Source organism: Rhinoraja longicauda, chromosome 8 (genome assembly GCF_053455715.1).
Source record: "Rhinoraja longicauda isolate Sanriku21f chromosome 8, sRhiLon1.1, whole genome shotgun sequence".
Classification (NCBI taxonomy): Eukaryota; Metazoa; Chordata; class Chondrichthyes; order Rajiformes; family Arhynchobatidae; genus Rhinoraja; species Rhinoraja longicauda.
This window is the reverse complement of record NC_135960.1, coordinates 65175367-65196335: the sequence shown is the minus strand read 5'-3', so window position 1 is coordinate 65196335 and position 20969 is coordinate 65175367. Positions and strand designations below refer to the sequence as shown.

Genomic DNA, 20969 nt, shown 5'->3' with positions numbered 1-20969 from the left:
GTACAGCTGTTAAAAACTTATATTTCTCAGGACAGCATATGGTGTTCATGAAATAGAATAAGGCTGTTTCTCTGAAAAGTGATTCTTAAAAACATTGTATTATTACTTTAATCTGTTACTTTTCCACTTGCCACAGTGGAAAATGGAGCAGGATATATGCAGCCAACAGATATTTTGCATTAGATAGACGCAAAATGCTGGAGTAATTAAGTGGGACAGGCAGCATCTCTGGAGAGAAGGAATGGGTGACGTTTCGGGTCGAGACCTTTCTTCAGACCCTCGATGTTTTGCATTGTTCCGGTAACCAACAGTTAAACCAGTGAATCATAAACAAGCAGAACCAGATTTTAAATCAAAATATAATAAATTAGTAAGATAATTATTAATGCCGTTTAATTCTTATAATTAATTTACTTGGATCATAAACAAAAATTGTAATCAAGGGAAAATGCAATGTAATTACAATTTATATATTTATTTGACATACTTTATAACAAATATAGAGAGGAGTCTGCTCCTTTTTTTGTTTAAGAAGCAATATGGAGCCTTTGTTGGAAAATGCTTCAAAAATACTTTCAGGTAGCATTTTGCTTTTGCAGTATTTTACTGCACTTAAATGGACCTTTGACCATGACAACATAGTTTGGTCAATACTGACAGAAGTTTTAAGATTCTGAAGTGTGCCATTGATCTATCCCGAATCCAATATGTGAAAAACATTGCCTGGTAATTTGTTAGCATTGCTCATTGTAAAATCTGGTTACATTTTATTTAAGTGCACTCACTTTGTTGAACCAACATTGTAGCAGTCATGGGTCCCACTGGTAGCAGTGAGGTAAATGAGGAAGAAATGTTAAACAAGCCACCAGGATAATTCATAAAAAAACAAACTGCTGGAGGAAATCAGTGGGCAGATAGGTGGGAAATGGACAGATGACGTTTTAGGCTGGAAGTCTTCTTCAGACTGATGAAGCAGAGGGAAGATAGTTGGTTAAAAGAGGTGAGAGGATAGGGTGGGCAAGAGTTACTAAATGATAGATGGATCGAGGAGAGGAAGGATTGGTTGGCAGATGAATGAGGTAGGAGAAATAAGGGTGGACTTAGTAAACAAAGCTGGAGATGATATTGGTGACGGAGGTGATTACTTCTGCCGCAGTATATTTTACATATACCTGAACAGCACTTGAGTTTAGCATCCCATGTAAAACAGACTAACTGTCCCTTGTGTGATGCATTGAGACTGTGAAGGCTTGAATGTGGGCTCTGGAGATAGAACAGCAGAAGATCTTGTAAGGCACAAGCTAACACGCTGTATTTTCATTCATTCTTGAAAAGGTAATTCACACTTTCCAAATTTATCTCATAATGTATCCAGTGCTTTTTTGAGATAGCACCTCTAAAATATTAAAATCTAGATTTTCACATTTTAAATATTACAAAAAGACTACAAAAGTTGAAAAATTAAATGAATTAATTAATTAAATTAAGTGTTTAGGCTTAAGCATTTTATAAGCATTGCGTACAGTTTTGGTCTATTATGCACAGTTTTGGTCTCCTAATCGGAGGAAAGACATTCTTGTCATAGAGGGAGTACAGAGAAGGTTCACCAGATTGATTCCTGGGATGGCAGGACTTTCATATGAAGAAAGACTGGATAGACTCGGCTTGTACTCGCTGGAATTTAGAAGATTGAGGGGGGATCTTATAGAAACGTATAAAATTCTTAAGGGGTTGGACAGGCTAGATGCAGGAAGATAGTTCCCGATGTTGGGGAAGTCCAGAACAAGGGGTCACAGTTTAAGGATAAGGGGGAAGTCTTTTAGGACCGAGATGAGAACGTTTTTTTTCACACAGAGTGGTGAATCTGTGGAATTCTCTGCCACAGAAGGTAGTTGAGGCCAGTTCATTGGCTATATTTAAGAGGGAGTTAGATGTGGCCCTTGTGGCTAAAGGGGTCGGGGGGTATGGAGAGAAGGCAGGTACGGGATACTGAGTTGGATGATCAGCCATGATCATATTGAATGGCGGTGCAGTCTCGAAGGGCCGAATGGCCTACTCCTGCACCTATTTTCTATGTTTCTATAAGGTGGCAATCAGCCATGGTCACCAACAGCAAAGAATGTTATGCGTACCAACATATTTTAGTCTTCAGGAAAGCACTGCATTTATCGATGTAGACATATGTTGTGTAACCAATAATCTACTTGTCAACCCGGTATTTAACTGTCTACCCCGGTGACTTACAACTAGGCTTGGGTGTTTGCAGTTATCACATACGATTGTTGACTGAGCTCCTTTTCTTTCTCTCTTCATGTGCCATCCAACTTTAATTTTCTGTCTTCTCTCAAATTCTCTCAAACCTTGAAATTGGAAATTCTGGACATAAGTAGAAACTATTCAACTCCTGCCATTCTACACATGACATGGCGCTCACATGTTGTGTGTTTTATAGTGCGTCTTCCTTTAGATTTGCACTTCGGTGGCAGTTGAATTTAAAGAAGATAATAATGTGGAATGGCTATAAAGTTCAGACCTTCTATTGCAACTTTGTTTGGTATCTTACATAATTTGCAACTGAATATTTTGCCTGATAGAAAAATGTTCAATTTGGAAGAAGATAGTGTGCGCAAGAAGGTAGGAAAATAACTGCAGATGCTGGTACAAATCGAAGGTATCACAAAATGCTGGAGTAACTCAGCAGGTCAGCTATTTTAATTAACCCTGAAATGTTGACTGCATTTCTCTCTCTTCTTGCACCACCTGACCTGTTGAGTAGTCCTGCCATTCAATATGATCATGGCTGATCATCCAGCTCAGTAGCCTGTACCTGCCTTCTCTCCATACCCCCTGATCCCTTTAGCCACAAGGGCCACATCTAACTCCACAACGTGGGTTGTTTTTAAATGTGCTAAACAAATAAAATTGACTTGACTTGACTCTTAAATATAGCCAATGAACTGGCCTCAACTACCTTCTGTGGCAGAGAATTCCACAGACTCACCACTCTCTGTGTGAAGAAATGTTTTCTCATCTCGGTCCTAAAAGACTTCCCCCTTATCCTTAAGCTGTGACCCCTGGTTCTGGACTCCCCCAACATCGGGAACAATCTTCCCGCATCTAGCCTCTCCAACCCCTTAAGAATTTTATATGTTTCTATAAGATCCCCCCTCAGTCTTCTAAATTCCAGCGCGAGTACAAGCCCAGTCTATCCAGTCTTTCTTCATATGAAAGTCCTGCCATCCCAGGGATCAATCTGGTGAACCTTCTCTGTACTCCCTCTAAGGCTAGAATGTCTTTCCTCAGGTTAGGAGACCAAAACTGTACACAATACTCCAGGTATTGTTTCGCTTTCTGACCTGCAGAGTGTTTTTTATTATATTTTCTTGTTTTAAAAAAAAAAAATGTGCACTCTCTCCAGAATCTGCAGAGGTTTTGCTGTGTTTTGTATCATAAGGCTACCCAGGGGGGTGGCACAGGAGGAGGAGGAGGAGTCCTGGTGCAAATGAGGCAGAGGAATCCCTCTGCCATTGAGGAGTTTGGTGCAGGAGACTCGACAACGTTAAGTCGCTTGCCTTGCCTGACGCTTAACGTTGGTGTCCGGGGAGAGGGGAGGGCGTAGCTTCCCTTTCGCCAACTCACCTGAGGCAGCAGGGGAGGAGGGAGTGGGCTACACAAATAGAGAGGAGCAGTGGGAGAGCCTGAGGTAGAGGCAGCAGCAGGAGCAGCAGCAGTGAGGATGCGGCAGGGCTCGCAGTAGAGGAGGAGGAGGAGGTTAGCAGGCGCGGATCGAGGTTGGCTCCTGCAGCTGATTGGCATCGCTGACCAACAACAACCGGCCCCGGCTGTATGTTTGCACGGAAAGGCAAAGGCAGAGCAGGGCACGGCAAGGAAGCGCCCCTAGGGTTGTTTGTGAAAATGGTGCATCTTATGCAAGGTCCTCGGAGTGAACATTAGCATTAGATCTCGCAGCTCGCAGTCACGGACCAGGGTTGTATCAGGAGGAGCAGGCGAGGGGGACATCCTCTATCTCCCCGGGCTGTGCGGGATGACTGGACATCCCTGGACATCTCCCTTCTGGTGAGTAGTTGTCGCTGACATTCATTCCCACGGTGTGTGTGTGTGTGTTTATATGTGTGTGTGTGTTTTTGTGTGTGTGTGTTTATATGTGTGTGTGTGTGTGTGTTTATATGTGTGTGTGTGTGTGTGTTTTTATATATGTGTGTGTTTATATATGTGTGTGTGTGTGTGTTTATATGTGTGTGTGTTTATGTGTGTGTGTGTGTTTATATGTGTGTGTGTTTATATGTGTGTGTGTTTATATGTGTGTGTGTGTGTTTATATGTGTGTGTGTGTTTATATGTGTGTTTATATGTGTGTGTGTGTTTATATGTGTGTGTGTGTGTTTATATGTGTGTGTGTGTGTGTGTTTATATGTGTGTGTGTGTCTGTCAGGCGCCAGGGCAATGATGCCAATGGGGCGGCCTGGATTGGGGCATCTTGGGCCGGCATGGCCGGGTTGGGCCGAAGGGCCTGTTTCCCGAGCAGTGCGACTCAGCGTTGTACCGGGTGCAGCGTTGTACTGGGTAAAGCAGCGTTGTACCGGGTCCCAACGTTGTACCGGGCACAGCGTTGTACCGGGTAAAATGTTGTACAGGGTCCCAGCGTTGTCCAGGGTTGTACCGGGTAAAGCAGCGTTGTACCGGGTAAAGCGTTGTACCGGGTAAAGCGTTGGACCGGGTAAAGTGTTGCACCGGGTAAAGCGTTGGACCGGGTAAAGCGTTGGACCGGGTAAAGCGTTGGACCGGGTAAAGCAGCGTTAGACCGGGTAAAGCATTGGACCGGGTAAAGCGTTAGACCGGGTACAGCGTTGTAACGGGTAAAACAGCGTTGTACCGGGTAAAACGTTAGACCGGGTAAAGCAGCATTGGACTGGGTAAAGCATTGGACCGGGTAAAGCATTGGACCTGGTAAAGCGTTAGACCAAGTAAAGCGTTAGACCGGGTAAAGAAGTGTTGTACCGGGTATAGCGTTAGACCGGGTAAAGAAGCGTTGGACCAGGTAAAGCGTTGGACCGGGTAAAGCAGCGTTAGACCGGGTAAAGCATTGGACCGGGTAAAGCGTTAGACCGGGTACAGCGTTGTAACGGGTAAAACAGCGTTGTACCGGGTAAAACATTAGGCCGGGTAAAGCAGCATTGGACTGGGTAAAGCATTGGACCGGGTAAAGCATTGGACCTGGTAAAGCGTTAGACCGAGTAAAGCGTTAGACCGGGTAAAGAAGTGTTGTACCGGGTATAGCGTTAGACCGGGTAAAGAAGCGTTGGACCAGGTAAAGCGTTAGCCCGGGTCCCGGGTCCCGGGTCTGGCCACAACACCTTACAGCCGTGCTGTGCGAGCACCGTGTCCTCGCCGACTGTCCCACCCGTGTGTGATGTTGCCCGGGTTGATGCGGGACGCGGCTCACTCATTCATTCATGTCATGGGCCAAACCCGAGTGCCACTGACACTGACACTAGTTTTACCAACACACACCCTACAAACAAATCCACAGCGGCCAACCATCCCTCCCCCGGAGCTCTCTCATCCCCCAGTGATTTAGGCGCCAGACCTCAAACAAGATCTTCCTCTTCTCTTTCTCACCCCCCGTCCCCTATTGAAAGCCGGGGTAACCTGCAGACCCCGCTGTGTGGGGCTTGTGGCCAGCGCTGGGCAGAAGCAGCAGTCGGCGGAGCCTGATACCGGCCGGGAGGGAGAAACAGAGACAGTCTCCTTGGTAGTTCTCCTCCCACCACCACTAATCCAGGAGTAGTTCTCCTTCGACCCCCCTTCAGAATCTGAACAACAAAAATCCAGTCTGGGTTGCATTTCCAGCTGTTGGTTGTTGTTTTTGGAAGCTCTCGCGCATGAACTTGGACCCGGGGGTCCAAATTCCTTTTAGTAGGGAAGGTCTCGGGTCATCTGGCAATTGCACAATCTGTAGTTTTAAAACTGTTCACTTGTGCAAGGTATCCTGATAAAACTGGGCAATGGGCATCGTGGGATATTCCAATGGTTGGAGGTATGTCGTAAAGAAAGGAGTATGATTTTGGTTGTTGGGAGGTCAACTGTCCCAACGTTGCAGCAGGTGTCCAAGCCAGTCCTCTCGGCCCAGTCATCTTCAGAAGCTTGATCAATAATAACCTTCTTCGCAAGGTGCCAGAAATAGGATTTTTTTGCTGGTGATTAGATTATATTCAATTTCATTCATGACTCCTCAGAATGTCCGCACTTAAATGCAACAGGACCTAGACAGCATTTTTATTGGCAAGTAATGCTTGAGCCACAAAAGGGGTAAAAAATGAGTTCAGCAAGAGAACTCCTTCTCTTGCCAGAGTTAGATAGAGCTCTTAATGATAGCAGAGTCAAGGGGTACGGGGAGAGGGCAGGAACGGGGTACTGATTGTGGATTGTTCAGCCATGATAACATTGAATGGTGGTGCTGGCTCGAAAGGCCGAACGGCCTATTCCTGCACCTATTGTCTATTGGCATTCATTGGCATTGCACCATCAATGTTGTGGGAGTAACCCACTCAGCTAACCCAGCCACAGAGACCAGCCATTCAGACCAGTTGGTCTGGAAGGTTGAGACACTTGAGATTCAGGGTGACCTGGAAAATTGGCTGCACATGGCTTGGTGATAGGAGGCAGAGGGTGGTAGTGGAGGGTTGTTTTTTCGAATTGGGGGGCTGTGACCTAGTGTGTTGCAAAGGCTGGTGCTGAGTCCTCTGTTGTTCATCGTATAACTGACTTGGAATCGAATGTAGGTGGCAAAGAATAAAGAACATCGAACAGAACATGAACCTGCAGCATCCATGCCAAACATGATTCCAAGACCATCTCTTATCTACGTCCACATAATCCATATCCCTCCATTCCCTGCATATTTATATGCCAATCCTAATGTCTCCTAAATGCCACTACTGTCTCTGCCTCAACCCCCCCCACCAGTGCATTCTGGGCACTTATCTCTCTTAAAAAAAAGTTACCCCGCACATCACCTATAAACTTTGTCCCTCTCACCTTAAAGCTAGGCCCTCTAATATTAAATTTTTCCATCCTGGGAAAAAGGTTCTGACTGTCTACCCTATCCATGCCTCCCATCATTTTATAGACTTCTATCACACCCCGCAATCTCTGGTGTTCCAGATAAAATAATCCCAGTCTGTCTGATTTCTCGCTGTTGCTAACACCTTCTAATCCAGGCATGATTCTAGTAAACCTTCTCTGCTCCTTTTCCAAAGCCTCCACAGCCTTCCTGCAATGGAGCGACAACAACCTCATGCAATACTCCAAATATGGCCTAACCAAAGTCCTATAAAGCTGTATCATGACTTCCTGACTCTTATACTCAAAGCCCCAACCTATGAAAGCAAGCAAATCATATGTCTTCTGTATGACTCTATCTACTTGTGTTGCCACTTTCAGGGAGATATAGACTTGGACCCCAAAATCCATTGTACATCAATGCTGTTCAGGGTCATGCCATTAATTGTATATTTTTGGGCCTTACATTTGACCTTCCAAAGTGCAACACCTCACACTTGCTTAGATTAAACTCCTTCTGCCCAATTCTATTGCTGAACTTTATCCTGCTGTATGCCTTGACAACCTTCCTCACACTCCTCGACTGCAGCAATCTGTGCCATCTGCAAACTTACAAAGCAACCCATCTACTTTTACATCCAAGTCATTCATATAGATAACAGACAGCAGAGGTCCCAGCACAGATCCGTGGGGAACTCCACTGGTCACAGACTTCCAACCTGGATGTTGTACTACCATCACAACCCCCTGCCTTCTAAGCCAGTTCTCAGTCTGAAGAAGGGTCTCGACCTGAAACGTCACCATTCCTTCTATCCAGAGATATAAGAAAATAACTGCAGATGCTGGTACAAATCGATTTATTCACAAAATGCTGGAGTAACTCAGCAGGTCAGGCAGCATCTCGGGAGAGAAGGAATGGGTGACGTTTCGGGTCGAGACCCTTCTTCAGTCTGAAGAAGGGTCTCGACCCGAAATGTCACCCATTCCTTCTCTCCCGAGATGCTGCCTGACCTGCTGAGTTACTCCAGCATTTTGTGAATAAATCCTTCTATCCAGAGATGCTGCCTGTCCCGCTGAGTTACTCCAGCATTTTGTGTCTCCCTTCTGAATCCATACAACCAAATCACTGTTAATCTCGTGCATTTTAATCTTGTGGAGTAGCCTACCAAATGCCGTGCGAAAATCCATGTAGACAACATCCACCAGCCTACCCGCATCAATCACCTTCGGCACCTCCTCAAAAAACTTGATCAAGTTAGTAAGGCACGACATGCACTGTACAAAGCCATGCTGACTGTTCTTAAGTAATCCATTCTTTTCCAAAAGAGTGTAAATCCTGTCCCAAAGAACTCTTCAAGAACTTCACAGATGTGAGGCTTACCAGCCTATAATTCCCTGGATTCTCTCTACTTCTTAAATAAAGGACCAACATTAGCTACTCTCCAGTACTCTGGAATCTAACCTGTGGCTGGAGAAGAGGCAAAGATCTTTGTCAAGGCTCCTGTCATCTCCTCTCTTGCCTCTCTTAATAATCTGGGATTGATCTCATCAGTCTGGGGATTTATCCGCGTAATGCTCTTCGAGAGCCCCAACACCTCCTCCTCCTTAATCTCAAACTGCCCTTGCATATTAGTATTCTCCACACTTTTTCTTGGTGAAAACAGATGCATGAATAATACATTTGCAAAGGACACCAAAATTGGTGGTGTAATGGACAGCCAAGAAAGTTGTCTCAGGTTACAACATGATACAAATCAACTGGGACAGTGGGCAGATGGAATGGTAGATGGAATATATCTCAGACAATATCTGAGATACAGAAGACTTTTGGGAATGGTAGATGGAATTTATCTCGGACAAGTGTGAAATGATGCATTTTTGGAAGTTAAACCTGGACAGTGAATGGCAATGGATTCAGGATTGGGTTGAATTTGAATTTAATCCCAAGTATAGTTTCTATGGCGATGGTTCCCTTTAAAGGGATTGTGGTAATGAAACTGAATGAATTCAGTGCAATCTATATATTTTTTAATTCACTCAAGGGATGTGGGCTTTGCAGTCCGATCCATGCCAATTAACCCATTTCATTGCCCATTCTTAATTGCTCTTGAGAAGATTGTGGTGAGCTGCCTTTTTGAACCACTGCAGTCCTTGAAGTATGAGTATACCCTGAATACTATTGGGGTGGGAATTCCAATGGTTGAATGCTACTAAGTACAGTGAAACTTCTTTTTTGCAAACAATTCAGTAAAAAATTGTATGCATAAGCACAATCGTTTTTAAGTACAAGGGTGTAAGAATAGTAGAATACACTGAGGTAGCACACAATATCTGCCATGTTTCTGGCACCATTTTGCATCCTTCAGGTTTCAAAGATATTAAAAATGTAGAGTCATAACTTGGCCTTAAAGACCTGTTGATCTGGTGGTGGCACTGGGTGGAGTTGCAGGCCTGGCAAAGCTGTCAATGTCCTCCATATGCATCTCCACTGGTGCAGGCCATGTCTGGTCCACGCACTTGGAGTAATGCTCAATCCAGTCGAACCCCAGGTTGCTGCAGGGCCTGCTGTGGCCCACTCCACCGAAGCATCCACCTGGACATGTGTGTAAGAAGGAACTCTACGAGATCTCTAATAAACTAACAGGTAAATTCTGTGCCGTCTCTGATTATTGTCAAACAACTGACCGCGAACGCGAACTCGACATTGATGCTTGTTTAAACCGAAGATTGTGTCTATGAACCTGGACATGTCGACAGGTGAACCTGCTGTCCCTTGCCTCACACGGCCACCGCTCCGAAACCTAACGGTGACAGTCACTTGTTTGAGGGCTAAAGAACCCTTTATGAAGAGGGAAGTATTTATACCGTTAGTGCTGAATAATTACTTCCAAACTGAAATCTCATTTGTTTTATGTAGAAACCCAGGGGTGAGATTGAAAATATTGTTCAGTTTATTATGCATGCAAAAGTTGGCACATGCAGGTGGTATTATCGAGAAAACTGTACTGCAAAGTCACACCCAGTATCTGATACATGCAAGTAAACCTCATACACCCAAGAGTTTCTTGGAAAGTATCATCTTGTGTGCTATTGTTAACCCAATTTTCCAATAGTTCAGAGTCAGGCACGCGCGATAAGCCTGAAGAAGGGTCTGGACTCGAAACGTCACCTATTCCTTTTCTCCAGAGATGCTGCCTGACCAGCATTTTGTGTCTGTCTTCATTTGTGATAAGTGCTAGATTCATCTTTCACTCTGCTCGGGATAAGATAATCTCATTTGATGCGCCAACAAGAGTGTAACAACTTGTTCCAATCTACACTTGATTCAGTCTGTGAAAAGTGACGATCCTTTTCCTGCTTTGTGGTTTGGGAACCTTGCAAGGAAATGTGTTTATCGTTTTAAGTTGTTATGGTTCCCCATTGTGATTGAACACCCAGCCAGTTCATTGACTTCTGTGAACAGTCAAAGAGAGTCTGGTAATCTAAAAAGCATTCTCAAGTCAAGGTTGTGCTGTGGGAACCCACCCATGGAAGACGGAACCCGCGACGACCAAACAAGATGAAGCCGAAGACGTTGATGGAAGACGCATTTGTAGAGACAAATGCCAGCTGCATGGAGGACGGAGTTGTGTGGTGCGTCCATCATTGTGCCCGTCGGAAACCAGCACCACTGCGTCGCTAATGTTTTCAACAATTTTTATTAAATAATTTAATTAAATCAAGTCAAACCGAGTGCCTTCATGAAGGGAATGAAGATGCAAAATAAGGAGAGTCAACGGATTAAGACCAAGAAAGAAAATAATTTGACAACAGTTTTACCTGTTGGGACTGTTACCAGGAATTGCCCCGATTTGCATCTGTTAGACCTCGGAACAATTTTAATATAGAGGTGAACGCTGCATTCTGGTTGTGCTGGTGGATTCTATAATCCCAATGGCCATAACGCGTGGATCATCTGTGCACATAAAAACCCTCCAAAAATCCCATGGAATTAATTATGCAGTCTTTAAAAACCACAAAATATCATTGTAGAAATTAGTGGTGGCATTTTTATTCATTTACTGACACATTTCAAATTAATCGTTTTTGTCTGTCAATAATGGCCTAGACATGGATGTCTTGTTTTTATAATTAGTGACCTTGACATGATACATTAGTTGACCATTCATTTCTTTGGCAAGCGGTATTCAGTATAGACCCAGATGTTGGCTAGCTTCCCTTTATTATTAATTAAAGAAGAAGTATTTGGACATGTTCATGAGAAGTCAGTATGTTCATCAGTAATTTATTGTGCTGAACAAAAAGGGTTATTGCGATTCCATCATCTTTTTAAATGCTGCCTTTGCCTCAACAATGCTTATATTTTTTGCTCTTGCGACTATTAATGCTGCAGATTCCAATGTGGGTTTTCTGAGTAAGATTTGGCTTGGTCTAGATATTTGGGGGTGGCGCAGTGGTAGAGTTGCTGTCTTACAGCACCAGAGACATGGGTTTGATCCTGACAGCGGGTGCCGTCTGTACAGAGTTTGTACGTTCTCCCAGTGACTGCATGGGTTTTCTACAGGTGCTTCAGTTTCCTTCCACATTCCAAAGACGTGCAGGTTTGCAGGTTAATTGTGTTCCGTTAAAAATTGTCCCTAGTGTGTAGGATAGAACTAGTGTATGGGTGATTGCTAGTCAGCTGGACTCGGTGGGCCGAAGGGCCTGTTTCCACGCTGTATCTCTAAACAAAATAATTTTCTCTTCTGTAAAGCTGTTTATAAAAATATAGTTCATATATTGAATTGGCATTTTTAGTTCAAGGTAATTGCCACATGGACCCAAATGCTGCATTCTTTTCACCTTTGGAAGCCCCAAAAATGTTTAGTCAGAAATGGAAATTGAAATGGAAAGTGATTTTACCTAACATGATATGGTAGATGATCATAAATTGAAAACTCTGAAAACTATGAAGAAGATACGTAATACAAGAACGACTGCAGGTCTGGGCATTAGCGGTCCTATGGCTTGGGCATGTGTAAACTGAGCAACTAAACAAATTCAACACAAAATGTCTTGCAGAAACAGCATTTTAAGATTTCAGATTTTGCACAAACACTGCTCCATAAACTGCAATCTTAGAAACAGGCATTATTTGAAAGAGAATTGTTGGCTGCTTACATCTTTTTGTGTTTCATAAGTAAATTGTTCTGTTATGGCCAAGTGATCAAGTTTTCAATCCGAGGCTAAAACAGCACTTTGCATGAAGTGCTTTTGCTCAAGGCAGAAAACTTTCGAGCCTCTTATTTGAAAAATTCACTGATGTTTATAGTACTTGCGTTTCTGAACCTGCGTATGTGGTCAGAAGTGTGTTTTTTTTCCTAAACTGGATTTGAATGGGATCTGGCAGGACTGTGAATAAAATGTGTAGGAAAGAACTGCAGATGCTGGTTTAAATCGAAGGTAGACACAAAAATGCTGGAGTAACTCAGCGGGACAGGCAGCTTCACTGGCGAGAAGGAATGGAGACTGTGATTAAGATGATTTTGACTTAAGGTTGCACTGAGTAATTTGATTCCACTTAGGCAGACTCATAAATGGCTGGTATCTGTATTTTGTGCATCATGACAGGTGAAAAAGTTGGAAAGATATGAATAGTTTTTTAGAATTTTAACTTTTTATCATATCATATCATATATATACAGCCGAAAACAGGCCTTTTCGGCCCACCAAGTCCGTGCCGCCCAGCGATCCCCGTACATTAACACTATCCTACACCCACTAGGGACAATTTAATAAGAAATTGTACTACATTGTTAACACAGTTATTTATTCTTCTGTATGTGCGCATATGTGTTAAAATGCGTAAATCATTGTTATCAAATAACAATATTGAACTTAATGTGTTAAATTTGATTACATCCGGGGGTAGGATCACTGATAATTGATGAATGCTTATCGTACTCCAAAACTTACTGCAATTTATAAGAAACCTTACAAGAAGAAAATAGATTACAAATTAAGGCAACCTTACACCATTTAGCCTTTTGCCAACAAAAGGTATTTTGCCCTCCAGTATATTACAAACCTTCCTTTTACCTTCTTTGCCACATTTCTCTGCATTCTAAAACTTATTTTATCCGTAACTCTATCTAGTTTTGATGAAAAGATATTGACAAGAATTAAAATAGCCACACCTCTGTGGTTATATTTAGAATAAATAGTTTACCACCCATCTTAACAAAATGTAGTAATTTTAAAGTGGTAAATACTACATTGAAAATTTTCCACATATTCTCCATCAAATGATGCGCCTCGCTAATATTTCCAATTTATAAAGCTGCCTATGGCTCAATAATGTGAGTTGAGGACATGAAGGTTGATAAACATGATGTTAAAATGATGGGTAAAACTTATAAAAGCACTAATCCTAATACAACGCCCAATGTGGACTAGATGCTGGATAGGTCCAAACACAACAATTTTTGATAATAATAATAATAATATAATAATAATAATATTCATTTATTGTCATTGCAACGAGTACAACGAAATTAAAAAATAGCCAATCCTGATGGTGCGTAAAAACATATATGCAATAAATGCAAAAACAAATAAATACAATTATATTAAGCACAAAAGTTTTAACAGTGTTGCCTAGTGCAGAAGGTAGTGTTCAGTTCTCGTATGGCCCTGGGGTAAAAACTGTTCTTAACTCTGTTTGTTCGGGATTTGATCGACCTGAAACGTCGACCAGAGGGCAGATGAACAAACAGATGGTGGCCGGGGTGGGATGGATCTTTTATTATTTTGCCTGCTTTACTGAGGCAGCGTAGGCTGAACAGGTGCTCCAGGGAGGGCAGTGAGCAGCCGATGATCTTCTGGGCCGTCGTGATGACCCTCTGAAGGGCCTTCCTGTCCTTTTCTGAGCAGCTGGCATACCATGTGGTTATACAGTATGCCAGCACACTCTCGATGGAGCAGCGATAGAAGGATATCATGAGCTTCTCCTGCAGGTTGGTTTTCCTGAGGATCCTCAGGAAGTGGAGTCTCTGCTGTGCCTTCTTCACTGTGGTGATGGTGTTGGTAGACCAGGTAAGATCCTCTGCGATGTGCGTACCCAGGAACCTGAAAGCGGGTACCCTTTCCACACAGACCCCATTGATGTAGAGTGGGTCGTATTCTGCACTGGTTTTCCTGAAGTCTATTATAAGTTCCTTTGTTTTGGAGGAGTTCAGGACAAGATTGTTCACTGAACACCATGCTGCCAGCCTTTGGATTTCATCCCTGTAGGCTGTCTCATCTCCTCCTGAGATGAGTCCAACCACAGTCGTGTCATCCGCGAACTTGATGATGGTGTTGGTGGGATGGGTGGGGGCGCAGTCGTGAGTGTAGAGGGAGTAAAGGATGGGGCTCAACACACAGCCCTGTGGTGAGCCGGTGCTCAGTGTAATGGTGGAGGAGAGGTGAGGGCCTATTTTGACGGTCTGGGGGCGGTTGGTCAGGAAGTCCTTGATCCATTGGCAGATGGTTTGGGAAAATCCAAGGTCAGAAAGTTTGGTGACCAGTCTGCTCGGGATGACCGTGTTAAAGGCAGAGCTGAAGTCGAGGAAGAGCATCCTCACATAGCTCCCCTGGTGTTCAAGGTGGGTCAGTGTAACGTGAAGAGCAGTGTCGATGGCATCCCCTGTAGACCTATTTGCTCTGTAGGCAAACTGGTATGGGTCGAAGGTGGGTGGGAGGCTGGCTTTGATGTGCTGCAGGACCAGTCTCTCGAAGCACTTTGTGATGACCGGTGTGAGTGCTACCGGACGGTAGTCGTTAAGGCCGCTGATGACAGACTTTTTCGGCAGTGGCATGATTGTGGCGGACTTCAGGCAGGGAGGGATGGTGGATTTTAAAAGGGACAGGTTGAAGATTTTTGTGAAGACCTCAGATAATTGGTCTGCACATTCCCTCAGCACTCTGCCCGTCACACCATCGGGGCCTGCAGCTTTCCTGGGATTCACTGCTCTGAGCACGCGCTTAACATCATACTCCTGCACAGTGAAGGTGTTGCTGTCAGGTGCTGGAGAGGGTGTTATGTCTGCCACTGCAGCTTTCACCTCGAAACGAGCAAAGAAACAGTTAAGTTCCTCTGCCAGCGAGGCGTCGCCGTCGGCAGTCGTGCGGTTGCTGGTCTTGTAGTTGGTGATCATATCATATCATATCATATATCTACAGCCGGAAACAGGCCTTTTCGGCCCTCCAAGTCCGTGCCGCCCAGTGATCCCCGTACATTAACACTATCCTACACCCACTAGGGACAATTTTTACATTTACCCAGCCAATTAACCTACATACCTGTACATCTTTGGAGTGTGGGAGGAAACCGAAGATCTCGGAGAAAACCCACGCAGGTCACGGGGAGAACGTACAAACTCCTTACAGTGCAGCACCCGTAGTCAGGATCGAACCTGAGTCTCCGGCGCTGCATTCGCTGTAAAGCAGCAACTCTACCGCTGCGCTACCGTGCCGCCCTACTGGATGCCCTATGTGCTGGATGCCCTATGTGCTGGATGCCTTGCCATACCCGCCGTGGGTCATTGTTGGTGAAATGGTCCTCAATCTTCCTCTTGTAGGACACTTTGGCATCCTTGATGCCTCTCTTCAGGTTGGTTCTAGCAGCACTGTATAGAGCTCTATCACTAGACCTGAAGGCAGTGTTACGGTCCTTGAGGAGAGACCTGACATCCTTTGTCATCCAGGGCTTCTGATTGGGATACAACCGGATACGTTTGTCGACGTTTGTGGAGATTAGAACTATTGAGATGGACTTGGTGCCAGGAATGATCAAGTCGACAGCTACCAATGACATGCATGAGAGTTTCAGCAGTTGAACTGAAGTCTTGGCATGACTTGACTCCTCTCTCGCTCCATCTTAAACCACATAAAAACTACTGACGTACTTCTGAAGTAGTTACTTGGAAAGGGGGGAAACTTTTATATAAACTAAATACTGTTGGACCTGCTGACCTATAGTGAACTTGTCCAAATATTTAATTCATAATTATATATTATATACACAGCACCTTAATAAATGGGAAGACCTGAAAGGACAGCTTCACATAAACACACAACCTTTATGCTACGTGGAGGGAGAAAACTGCAATCATTCTTAGCTATCAAAGAACCAAAATGGTGTGTTGTTTTCATATGTTGGTGAGGGTGGAACATTGATAGAGGATGCCAGAATAAAGAATTCTTTTTCTCAAGTGACTCATTCACAGTCGGCTGGTAAACATTAAATGACCAATGAAAAGACACAATCGTTGGCCCCGTTCCTCCTGAACACCCACAACCTTCTAACTCCATTGTTGTTTGTTGCAGAGTACTTGTGCTTCTTCGTGATTGAAGCAACCACGAGTAAGGATGAATTCTGTCACAGTAATTTATCACAGCATTTTTGTGTGTCCTTGTGCAGCACGAAATGCATTGTCGGGTTCTTGTGCAAAAACAAACCAACTGGAGCTTCCTGCTGTATCTCTTACTCTGCTGGTGTGAAGTCACGCGTTTGGAAGTTAATATCTAACCTTTTCACCCTGTGGACAGACTACTGGGACTTGGATTTCTGCTTGCTTTTCCAAAATAAAAACGGAAAGGAGTGTATGCGTTTCTTATTTAAGAAAACACCTGCTCAGCAGAAATAAGCAAAGCGGAATTCTGAACATCAAATCACGTGAAAGTTGTCCATTAGCGGTCAGAAAAGTCTCGATGCATGTCCAATATAATTATTGAATCTCGTTTACCTCGGTGCAGAGGGCACATTTTGTGGGAGAGAGTATCTGATTGCACTACGAAAATTCCAATTTACTTACCCAAGGTTGTCCAGATTTAGATTAAAGTGGCAATCCAGATTTTAAAGCCGACCGTAGAAAATTGTTAATTTATGACACGCGTAGCAATTTTCACAAAGCAGGCTGGTCAAATTACTTTAATCCACTGCTTATCAATTTACTTTTGAAGATATGTAACTTTAGCGGCATAATGTGTGTTAGGGCAACTGTGTATGCTTATTTTACAATAAGCGAGAAGGGTCTGGATTGCAGATGAAAAGTAGAAGTGTCAAGTGTGTTGGTTCTTTTTGTGATATGCACTGGAGCAAGGAAATTCTTATTTGCCACAACTTTAGAGGCATGTGAGATGCACCAACAGCAACAAAGATTCAGGGACAGTTTCTTCCCAGCTGTTGTCAGGCAACTGAATCAGTCAGTCAGAGAGCAGTCCTGAGCAGGCCAGATAGGTGGGTAACCTATGAGGTGATGACTTCCTGCTGCTGCTTCTCCATGGCTTTTGTGTGCTCCTGATACATGGCCTCAAGGTTCTCAATGCCATCTCAGATCCTCCTCTCTACTTTAAGCAGCCAAGAAAGCTTTAAACATAGAGGCACAAGTTTCTTCCCAGCTGTTGTTATCATGCAACTGAATCATCCTACCACAACCACAGAGCAGTGCAGAACTACTATCTATCTCTTTGATGTCCCTTGGACTATCCTTGACCGGCTGGCTTTACTTTGCACTAAACATTATTCTCTTATGATGTATCTATACACTGTAAATGGATTCATTGTAATCATGTATTGTCTTTCTGCTGACAGGTTAGCACGCAACAAAAAGCTTTTCACTGTACCTCTGCACTAAACTAAACTCTCACCTAAGTCTGCATCCAAATTTGGTGGTCTTAATGGGAGCTCAAAAAGATCGTTCTCGCACACTAAACTCCTTTCTCCCTCTACAGGTGCTTCTCAGCTGTTGAGTTCCTCCAGCATTTTTATTTTCTTAGCTTTAAACACATACTTGAATATTTTTTTCTGCCTATCTGGCAATCTTCTCCTATGGCAGAGTTCTGAATTGAGTAGTTGTTTCGGGAGTCTGTTTTGAGAGCCCAGTGGTTGACTGAGATAACTGGAAATTCACTGCAAGGGATGTTAGTTTGGGGGAAGACATTGATGTGTTTTGCTTACGGTCATGATTTATGGCAGCCCTGAGCTCCCTTCTGATATTCTCCTCTTCCCTGATGTGGATGATGAGATGGTGAATTTGTGACTGAACTCTTCATTGAACTCATCAAACAAATCCACCTCATTCTCTCCATCAATAGAGGCACTGCCACATAAAGATCAAAGTCAATGCTCCAAGGACTCCAGAACGACAACTCTTTGAAATCCACCAACATCGTCCTCCAGGCAGCCCATGAAGAGTGGATGGTTTGCAGGCAGGGAGCTGATCTTCATTACTCCTTGTCTTTGTGGAGTCCTTGGAGCTTTCACTGTTGGCTCTGACGTCTCGCTGCTTCCATTGCGCATGTGCTTTACTGCACATGTGCCTTGCTGCATTGGTGTGGTTCTGGCCAGGGCCAGGACTAATTTCCATCAGCATCGTGTTCCTTTTGTAAATTTTGGTGTACAATTTGGTTCTTTAATAATTGAAATATTAAACTGCATAAAGCCAACCTCCTCACCACCCTGTATCTGCTCACTGCCCTCCCATGGTAATGGGGAAAGGGAATGGCAGGAAGTTTGGGATCCCATGGAGACCAGCAGCAGAGCTCAGATATGCAGCAGTTCCCCGTAGTCACGCTGGTCGATCTAGATGTGCATCCTGTAGCAAGTCAACCTTCAGTGCAGCAGAGCAGCTGAGAGGCATTAACATTAACTTTAATATTTTTAATAAGTTTTAATAAGAGATACAACGCAGAAATAGGCCCTTCGGCCTACCGAGTCTGCACCAACCAACAATCCCCGTACATTAACACTAACCTACACACACTAGGAACAAATTACACTTATACCAAGCTAATGAACCTGATTATTATATATAACAATGATTATTTTCATTGTTTTTGAATATGTCCCTGTTTTAAAATATTTTTCAATCTTTTGAATAGTTTAATGCTTTACCTTTTACCGTTGACATGCTTTAATCCCCTGTCTATGTGTATTGTATTGTATGGCACTGTCTAATTGTATTGTACTGTATGGTATTGTACTGCACTGTCATTCCCTGTCTATATGTTTTGCATTTGTGTTGCACTATGTATGGCCTCCGGGAGCACTCTGTTTCGTCCCATCGTTGCATGATCTGTAAAGAGTGGAATGACAAATAAACTAAATTGAATTGAATATATTATTGATAGTTATTTAATCCAAACCATTCGCCAACTCTGCTGCGATTTAAAAAACCCTTTTATTTCAGATTTCCATCATTTGCTGTTGTTTGATTTTTCTAGTCGTCTTTTTCTCTCAGACAGATGGGACTGATGGTGACTTCCTTCCACACATTAGCAGAGTGGGAGATGCATTTTTTTTAATTTGAGAAGGCTGTTGCACTCCTACACTTGACGGACTAAGGACTTGGCTCAATGGCAAATCTCAGCTGCACTGTCCTAACCATGCACAGCTGTGTGTAGGTACAACTACACAACTGTGCCCATACCTGTGTGTAGGTGCAAATACACAACTGTGCCCATACCTGTGTGTAGGTGCAAATACACAACTGTGCCCATACCTGTGTGTAGATACAACCCACACACACACTAGCTGTACCCAGGCACACTCTCAGCACACAGATTCATGCTTTGCCCTCGCCCTCACCATCGGTGCCGTCCATTCATTCCTTCCCTCTTATGGGACCCACCAACAATAACCCCATCCATCCCTCTCTCTTTATCCACTTACCTCTTCTCTCCCCTCTAAAATCTCCCTCTCCACTATTCCATTACTCCTTTTGCTTTTCATCTCTCTTTCTCCCTCTCCTCTCCTCCCTCCTTCCTTTTTCTCTCTCTCTCCTCTCTCCGCTCTCTCCCTTTCTCTCTTCTTGCTCTCCCCTCCTCTCACTCCTCTTCCCTTCTATCTCTCCTCTCTCTCCTTCCCTTTCTCCTTACCTCCCTCCTTTCCTCCCTCTCTCCCCCATCTATCCTCTCCTTTCTCCCCCTTTCTCTTTCACCTCCCTCTCTCTTCCCCTCCTCCCTCTCCCCATCTGTTCCTCTCCCCACCACCCTTTCTGCCTCCTCTCCCCTTTCCCCCTCCCCTTTCTTTCCCCCTCTCACTTTCTCTCTCCCCCCCACCCGCTTTAATGCCGACTTAATTTGCAAGTCACTGGAGGGGCCTGGTCGCTGTCCAACAATTGGACTCATAAATGTAATCACTCTGTTGGTCTATTCAGCAAATATGACGTTGATTTTAAAGAAAACATATACTTAATTAATTTATAAATTAAATCAATTGAGAAACTTTTATGTATTTATCATTTTCCCAATATTGTTTCATTAATCATCAGATGCTCATGATCGAATTCAGCCTCTCTCCAGCTAATATGGCAGCTTGTAGTGCTCTTGCAGTGAGATATTGCTAACTTCTCATTATGTTTATAATTCGTGCAATATTTAACATTGCAGTTATAAATACCGATAAATCATTTGGTAATTTCTGGAGCAAGAGAAAAATCACTCTTAAATGCCAAAAGTTGCATTCAGTACTTTATTTAAATAAAATGGAAAGTAGTTGCGTGATCTGGGATTGCCTGTGAACATGTAGTTGTTCTTTGTTTCTGCTAAGTACACCCAGAGCAAACATTCCACAGTCCATTCCCAGTGGAATACTTTGGCAGACTGGAAGTAGGCATGAATTGGCTTGCTGCCATTTCTATTACACGAAATGCTCTGGAAGTTGATGCAATTTCCTGTTGACATTCTTCAAATGAGCGATATGTTCCCAACTCCAAAGTCAGTGGAGGGATTCTGTTGTCAGATTGAGATCTGTGCCTAAGTGGGTAAGTGCAAGAAAAATGCAGGGAAATGAAGCGGATTAGCACTGGGATATCACAATTTAATTTGTTTTGAAATAAATATCTTCTTCCTGTGTCCCACAAT

The 20969-nt window shown here is 43.6% G+C and overlaps 1 protein-coding gene across 4 annotated transcripts in view; it reads left to right on the top strand.

Moving 5' to 3' along the window:
• Positions 1 to 3550: 3550 nt before the first annotated feature.
• Positions 3551 to 20969, top strand: part of LOC144596046 (E3 ubiquitin-protein ligase HECW2-like) — a 339372-nt gene continuing 321953 nt past the window's right edge. For all 4 annotated transcript variants that reach the window (XM_078404133.1, XM_078404134.1, XM_078404131.1 and 1 more), the window contains exon 1: positions 3551 to 4077. The gene's annotated coding sequence lies outside the window, so the exon portion shown is untranslated. The remainder of the gene's footprint in view (positions 4078 to 20969) is intronic.